This window comes from Perissodus microlepis, chromosome 23 (genome assembly GCF_051167445.1).
Source record: "Perissodus microlepis isolate ML-2025 ecotype Zambia chromosome 23, ASM5116744v1, whole genome shotgun sequence".
In the NCBI taxonomy this organism is placed as follows: Eukaryota; Metazoa; Chordata; class Actinopteri; order Cichliformes; family Cichlidae; genus Perissodus; species Perissodus microlepis.
Genome location: NC_140482.1, coordinates 4,780,944 through 4,789,479, shown reverse-complemented (window position 1 = coordinate 4,789,479; position 8,536 = coordinate 4,780,944). Strand labels below are relative to the sequence as shown.

The following is an 8,536-nucleotide window of genomic DNA, read 5'->3' as shown; positions in this document are numbered from 1 at the left end:
GCAGACATATTTTCAGGCACTTTCCAATAACCGGCAGTCTTTACGGTGAGGACACACAAACATTAACCCGACTGGAACATAACTGTATGAAAATATATGACCTGTATTTGTGTTCGCTTCGTAGTTACACTGTTTAAAACAAGATATTAAACCAAACTGCGGTAATTACCTGTCCAGCAGAGAGCTCAGGTAAATTCTTTCTGTCTGCTTTGCTTTATCAGAGATCGTTTGTCTTTTCCTTTCGACTTGTCTCTCCGCGCTTTCTGCTCAAGTCAGCCCCCTCCTCTGCCGCGCATGTCCAACGGGGTCTGAGCAGCGCGTGCAGTACTAAGTACTGCTTAGTGTTGCAGTTTCAAAATAAAAGCTGCCAAAAAGCGAAACATGCTGCCTTCAATGTTTCAAACCATATTCCAGGGTTTTTAGTTCACCATGTATAATGTTAAAACAAGAAAATAAAAGACAGATCTGAACGTTTGAAAATGTTTTGGAAAAATTCCATAAAGAATAGATGAAAAACACTGAAATTATCCTTTTATTTATGTTGATCCATTAAGTTGGTTCATTTTTTTGTTACATAAGTTGTTTTTAAAGTTAAACTTGTGTGGGTTTCTATATAAGTCAATAAAAAAAAAAAACAAGCCATTAAAAATGAAAAGTAAACTCTGCCAAAGAAACTGAGAGACGGGACACGTGGAGTTCAGTTTGCAAATTTACCTAAAACAATAAACATCTATGAATAAAAGTTTGCTGGTCAGCAGCGTCTAAGAAAGACAAAAAAAAGTAAAAAGATGGTCATGAAAAGAAGCTACCATCTGTCACGTGGTTCTGTGTATTTACATTGCATACCATGGGGAAATAATCATTTGATCCCCTGTTGACAACACCTTTCTCACGATCATCCTCACCCCATGAGGCAAGATCTTGCATGCAGCAAGATAAGAGGTCTTCGGTCTTGACTATGGTGGCACAAGACTGTAGATTTGTATTGTCCCTGTAGACCTCAGTAACAAATCCTTTGACACCTCTGCAGTCTTCCCCATGGTGGTGTAGAAGTTGGAATGGAAGAGACTGATACTGTAGAGGTGTGCTTTTTACACAGAATAAACTGAGATCAAGATTGTCTTTAAATGGTTAATTTATTAAGTGAAATCCAATCTGTGGGAGCCAGAATTCTGGCTTGGTTATAGGGGATCAAGTACTTAGTTCAATCAATGACATGCAAATCAGTTAGTATGTTTATGTGATGTGTTTTTTTTTCTGGATTTGGTTGATATTCTGTCTCTGCATTAAAATGAAACTACCATAAATATTAGAGACTGTTCATTCCTTTGTAATGGAGCAAAATTACAAATTCAGCAGAAGATTAAATAATTAATCCACTTCGACAATGACAAGATATTTTTTCTGCTCCAAATTCTTAATTTGGAAAATGTTCCTGTTTTTCTTTCTCCAGGAAACAATGAGGATCCTGTTTGCCTGTTTGCCGCTTATGGTGCTCTTTGCCACTGGACTCTCAAAACCAGCCAATCTTAAACCCAAACCAATTGAGAAGCGTCGGAATGAAACCCCTTATGAAAAGTTTAAACAACAGCATGTAGATGCCAAGATGACTGCGAAAAAATGTGATGCAGAAATAAAAAACAAGCAGATCTACAATGTTGACAACACTTGTAAGGACACAAACACGTTCATCCTTAGTGATTACGAAAAGGTCAAAGCCATTTGTAATGGTCATGGGTCACCTCATAAGAATACTTGCTTGACAGAGAGTAAAGCAAAGTTCAGTATTGTTAAATGTGAACTAAAGAATAATGGAGGCAGGAAACCCAACTGTCAGTATAAAGGCAAACTTCTCACTAACAGAATTGTTGTAGTGCAATGTGGAGGATTACCTGTGCACTATGAGAAGGACATAGTGACTTTTGAATCCAATAACGCAACTATAGGAAAAATCCCCATGGACTCCACCTCTGTACCCACAAATATACATGTCTGAGAAAACAAAAGAGCAACATTTATCATCAGCTCTAACCAAAAGTCGCTAGAAACATCTTGTTCGTTACAAGTTTTCACTCGAGCCTGTCTTATCAGTAACTGTTACATTTAACATGTGACCAGCTTCACACATTTCATTAAATAATATAAAACTGTTTTCAAACTATATTCAACCCCCCAATACTGATATATTAACTGTACCGACTGTAGGATGCTGTGTAGAAATAATACCTTCAATCAAACTTGCTTCTAATAAAATATTTTTATTTGATCGCAGAATAAGTATGTAGTACATGTTTTTGCTTTGTTTATTGACTTTTTTTTTTTCAATTTTTACCATCAACAGTCACAGGACTCCCAAGGTGAAATGTTCATATTCAGCACCCTGCCTCTCAGATGTTTTTTGTTTTTAATGTTATTAAATTTTATTGCTTTTGTTTTCATTTTATGCCAACATTTTATTTCTATGATGAGCTTTAAAGCATCAGAATGGAAATAAAGTGACCAAAAGGCAAAAGTCTAAATATCGTTGCTATCACTCCTGCTGCAAAGATCAGGGTCAAACACTGTTGGGCTTCCTTCTGTGTACACACCTGCATGAAGGAGTGTTAGGGCCACATTAAGAAAACAAATATTACTGATTACTTGGAGAATAAAGTCAAAATTATTATTATTATTCAAGAATAAAGTTGTAATTCAATTTAGAGAAACATGTTGAAATGTGGAGATTGCCATTGTTGTTTCAAGACAAACTACCACATTTGCTTTACTGTCTGCAAAATGCCTTGTTTACATGACTTAATGAAATAAACTGATCGCACGTCTTGTGATACACCAAAAATCCTCTGTATTGAAATCGGATGTAACCATTGATAATCATGCAGCTGTTCATTTTCTGTCTCACCAGATGTAGTGAAGTATGATTTCACTAACTCAGAGGGTGTAGCAACTGTAGCAGTTTGTCTTGAAACAACAAATGTAATCTCAACATTTCATTTTTCCCCCAAAATAGATTTTCTACTTTAATGTTGAAATTTCTACTTTATTAAACACTGTCTCACAGACAGACTGTAGCTTGGAGACAAATGAGATGAGCGGAACACAAAGGGAACACACACACACACACATTGCAGAGAGAGCTGCAGTCTCCAACAAGATTTAAATTATCGCAGCTTTTAGTGGAAATAGCTGACTGCAGCCACACGATGGCACTAATGCAAAGGGTTGATTGACATGGATTGACAGCAACGTCTGCAATTAAAGGAGAGTGACGGCTTTAATTTGGTACGTTTTAATTTGTTAACGCCACTGAGGAAGAAATTAAACATTAAAAACGCCCTTTGTACAGAGAGTTCTACAAAAACTGCACTTTTAAAAATGTTGTAATGTCATATCCTTACATATACATATACTGTGTCACAAGTGTTTAAACCTTCCTACTGTGTTTTTAAGACAAATATTTAGTGTTACATAAAACTATGCTAACATTTACACTGATTATCACTGTACTAACTGATTAGACAAACAGACATGTCACAGACACTGACAGTTTTCCTGTTAATGTTCCATCTGCTCTGTTTTGTCCCAACTCTTTTAATTTAGTTATCAAACTGTTCAAACTTTTTATCTGGTCACTTGGTCAGCTTTCTGCTGTGGAGCTGTTTGCAAGCCTGGACTTCTATCAAAAACATGTAATTTTTTGATAGAAAACACATTTCTTCTGGGCACACATCGAGGGGTCCAAAACATCTGTGCAGGTATCAGTGGACAACACCGTATTTGCTTTAACGTTGTTGTGTGCAAGCATGATCGTATCAGTTCACGCCCTGGTTGCAGATATGTGGGTCAACACCATGGCAACAGGATTGTTGTTATAAAGTGCTCGCGTTGTTCACTTCAAAGAGTCGGTTCTAAGAGCCGTTTTTTTTGCGACCGACACATTACTACTATGGATGTATCCGTGTATTTCCGTGGTTCTGATGCTGCGCTGAGCGGACAGCTCCTGAAGCTTTTGAAATGTCAGAATGTGGAAAGTTCACCATTGCTTCAACAAACTGCCAGCTAGAAACGTCGTCTCACCGGTATTTTTATTTAAGTTATTTTTAGCCAATTACAAGTTGAATCTGGTAGTTGGGGTTGTTAGCTAAGATACCGTCATTAAGAAGTGACACAACTAATGTGTCTATGCGAGCTAATTTTCGATGTGCACCGCTGGCCTGGCCATTTATTTTTTAATGCACCCTCTCAGATTAATTCACTGCGTGTCGTGCCCAGGGCTGGACTGGGACAAAAAAATCGGCCCGGGCATTTTGACTAGAGACCGGCCCACCAGGTATTATAGGAAAAACCATAAAGCCTTTGAATGAAAACAAATGCTGTTGTGACAGTGACGTACACTGTCTTGTTGGTATATGTATGATTTCTATACATTTTACATCAGATGAAAAAGTTTGTTGTAAGATTCAGATAATTATTTTTTAAAAGCGAGACACTTTAAATGAGAATAAGAAAGAAAAGTATTTCTTTGTGCCCCCCTTTCCCTGTTAATGCCCTACCTGGCCCCTGGCAAAACTTTGCTAGACCCGCCCCTGCACAGTTACCAGCTGTCAGCTACACAAAAAAAGGATCCTGGTGTTATTTGTCTCTCAGAAACAGTTCATAACTTCCCTTCAACTCATTCATGTCACCTAAAAGGTAAACCTGTTTCTCCATCACCTGTTCAGCTCTGATGATTCAGTAAGGACATCTCCTGGTTTCATCTTCATGTTTCCCTCTCACTAGATAACCAAACCAATATCATGACCAGCAGCTTTACAGCTGTGGCTCCAGCAAACATCAGCTGATGCTAGAAATTAATATTAAATAAATTCTAACAACAGCTGATCAAGCTTAAAAGTGCTGCTGTTGTTTAACGCCACATCCGCTGGTTTCCTCTTTCTGGCGCAAAGTGGGCGATAAACAAACAAGAGAGAAAAGCCGATCAGCTGATCATTGATTAGTTTCATGATTGAAGAAGCAACAGGAGAGGGAGGGGAGAGAATGAGAGAAGAAGAGACAGCTGTGCAGCAAAGACACAGAATAACTCCAGCTTTGTGTCTTTTTTTCCTTCTAGCTGAAGTACGGGACAAACTGTTTTCCTTTTCAGCTCAATACGAAATGCGTAATATTTTCTCTGAATACGGGACAATTCAGTTTTTTACAGGACGGTTGGAAACTCTACTAACTAACCTTATGAATAAAATAAAGTTCACTACCAGTAACATCAAAGCACCCACCCAGCTGTATAGAAACTCCGTCATGCTAGCTAGCACGCAGTACGAGTTATTGTAACTGACTGTAAAAAGTCAGCACAACGAAAATAAACTCCACCTAAACTTGGTTTATATCTGACCCAGATAGACTGCAGGTCATAGCTTCTTACCTGAAAATCAGTTCACCTGACACTCGGACCGGCGGCCGCCTTCGGTCTCTCCTCCTCCTGCCTCCCCTTTCCATCATCCACCTGCTGGCCTCTGTGGAAGCTCCGCCATAGCCACCACTAAACAACTGATTTATTTTTACACATCGGCCAGCATCTGGCCAATCCACCACCTTTCATTGTTTATACTGTTATTAAAAAAAAACGAACAAAAATCATCCCCCCATAAAAACGAAAAATCACCACCGGCATACCGGGATGGCCAGTCCAACTATGGTCGTGCCATCAGTTAACCTGGCACGCGTGCCCAGGGTTGCCGACCCCTGCACTTGGTTATGCGGTTGACGCCACGTTTGCATGTTTTTACTGACCTTTTTGTCGAGTAGCTAGATAGGCCTTTTTGTTTTACATTTTATTTTATTTAGGCACAGGGAAGCTATTGACCTCTTTTTGTTTTATTATTTTTTGGATTTGGCTCCAGGCTCTCCTCCCCCCACCTTCGTTTTTATGGGCCGAAGTTTTTTTTTCTTTTCTTTTGTTTTTTGTATAAACAATGAAAGGTGGTGGATTGGCCAGATGCTGGCAGATGTGTAAAAATAACTCAATTGTTTGGTGGTGGCTATGGCGGAGCTTCCACAGATTCAGTAACATTAGCAAGTGGTGGAGGCCAGCAGGTGGATGAGGGAACAAGGGAAAGGGAAGGCAGGAGGAGGGCAGACCCGAGGCGGCCGCCGATCCGAGTGTCAGGTGAACTGAACTTCAGGTAAGAAGCTATGACCTGCAGTCTATCTGGGTCAGATATGAACCAAGTTTAGGTGGAGTTTATTTTCATTGTGCTGACTTTTTACAGTCAGTTACAATCGACTATGCGCACCTTAGCATATGCTACTTCCGGTGGGGAATCTCCCGTAGGGCGCTTCGTTTCCGGTGTGATATTCGCGTCTTGTTTAAGGTCAGATTTTCCATAAAAAGTCAACCAAATGGACAAATCAAGCGGTGATTTACATTTCTCAAGATGTCTTGGGCATTTATCGAATATATATGTAGATGATGTTCATCAACTTGTCGATATTTTTCTATCGCGCCTCAGAGCAAAAGAGAGAAAGGACTGAAATTTCTCAGTATTTTTATATAGAGTCCCCTCGTTTATCGCAGGTGTTACGTTCTAAAAATAACCAGCGATAGGTGAAATCTGCGAAGTAGCCAGCTTTATTTTTTACAATTATTTTAGATCTTTTAAGGCTGTAAAACCCGTCACTACACACTTTATACACCTTTCTCAGACAGGCATGGACAGTTTCACACTTTTCTCTCTTGTTTCCATTATAGAATGAAACCAAAGATCAAAACCTGTTTTCAGTCCCAGTGCTTGTGTACAGTTAAAAAATTAAAACAAAAATCATCTCAGCAGCTTATCGGAGACACTCTTGTGATTCTGTTGTAGAGCAGAGCTTCAGCTCAGTGTGACTTCATGAGTCTGAAAGCTCCAGGATGACAAAAATACACCAACATCATTCCTCACTTTACTTTCTGGACAAAGATGCGGTTACACAAGAAAAGCTGCTGATGTGTGAAGATTTATACTCAAATTATATTCTTGTATTTGTATCTTGTATGTGTTAGTTGAAGTTTCCAAATAGAAAAAAATCTTTTACTTCAAATGATCTTAAGAGACTGTGTGCTCTCTGTGAATCCAACACTGAGCCGTTAAAAACAAAAATGTATCATTTTATTTGTATTACTATGGGAAAAAAAGCCATTTTGAAGCTGTAATTATTTTCTAATGTCTGAGAGGCGTGTTCGGGTCAGTGTGGCTGTGAGGAACAGGCCTCTTATTGATGCTGTAATACAGTATTTTTTATATTTTGACCTTGTAGTCTCCAAACTGCACAAACATATTTTTTAAATAAAAGCTGTTGCACACGTTCTTCTCTCTGCCAAAGCAACACTGTCCTGTTAATAGGATTTATTTTATTCATATATAACTTTGTAAAAAGCATTTTAATGCTGTGAGTAATGATTTTACCGCTGGGTGACTGTTACGCGGCTCAGCTCAGTCGGACCAGGATGGCCGAGTGGTGAAGGCGTTGGACTTAAACTCCAATGCATATGTGTCCACGTGGGTTCAAACCCCACTCCTGGTAGAGAAATAAACCTATAGCCAGCGTACAAATGCTCCAGAGGGACTGGAGAAGATTGTGTCTGTTTTCTTAGGAGTGACAAAGCCACACGGACTTTTGGATGTGCTGAAAATTCATGTGGATGTGTCCTGTTGAATACAAAAATGGCTGTGGTGTGGAGGATGATCCAATCCAACATTATTTATAAAGCACTTTAAAGTACCCAGCGCAGGACCAAAGTGCTGTACAGTAAATAAGTAAAAAAACAACAACAGTAGAATAAAACAAAACAGAATAAAATAAAACGCATAGTAAAGATTAAAACAGCCCTATATTAAAAAAACAAGACAGAACAGCATATAATCAACTAAAACAACTAACATAAAAATAAACTAAAACTAACATCTTACAAGGTGTCAAAGGTCGGAGTGAAGAGATGAGTTTTCAGGAGTGATTTAAAAACAGGCTGAGAAGAGATCTGTCTAATCTCTAAAGGCAGATCGTTCCACAGTTTGGGAGATGCTGCAGCAAAAGCACGATGTCCTCTAAGTTTACACTCAGTCCTGGGTACATTCAGGAACAGCTGACCAGCTGACGTATAAGGCTGTAGCAGCTCAGAGAGATAAGATGGGGCTAGGCCATGGAGGGCTTTAAAAGCAAATAAAAGAATTTTAAAATGAGTCCTATGAAATGGGCAGCCACTGAAGTGAAGCTGAAATAAGGGAGATGTGCTCAAACTTTCGAGTGGCAGTTAAAAGACGACCTGCAGCATTTTGCACCCTCTGTAGATGAGTAATGTATGAAGCACGGACCCCCACATAAAGTGCATTAAAGTAATCCAGCCGAGTGCTAACAATGGCGTGGATAACTGTCTCAAAGTGTTGCCGCGAAAGAATTGGCTTTATTTTATCAGCTGCCTGAGGTGAAAGAAGCCTGATTTTACCACTGCCTTAATCTGACTTTCAAGCTTCAGTTCAGAGTTCACTATGACCCCCAGGTTTGT

General features: G+C 39.1%; 1 long non-coding RNA gene and 1 other non-coding gene across 2 annotated transcripts in view; one reads left to right on the top strand and one right to left on the bottom strand.

Annotated features, from left to right (window-relative positions):
* Positions 1-425, bottom strand: part of LOC146360803 (uncharacterized) — a 3,668-nt gene extending 3,243 nt beyond the window's left edge. The window contains exon 1 of the long non-coding RNA XR_014799464.1: positions 170-425. This is a non-coding gene — a long non-coding RNA (uncharacterized LOC146360803). The remainder of the gene's footprint in view (positions 1-169) is intronic.
* Positions 426-7,474: 7,049 nt separating this feature from the next.
* On the top strand, positions 7,475-7,557 carry trnal-uaa (transfer RNA leucine (anticodon UAA)). The gene has a single exon. It is a non-coding gene; the product is annotated as a tRNA-Leu (tRNA).
* The last annotated feature ends 979 nt before the right edge of the window (positions 7,558-8,536 follow it).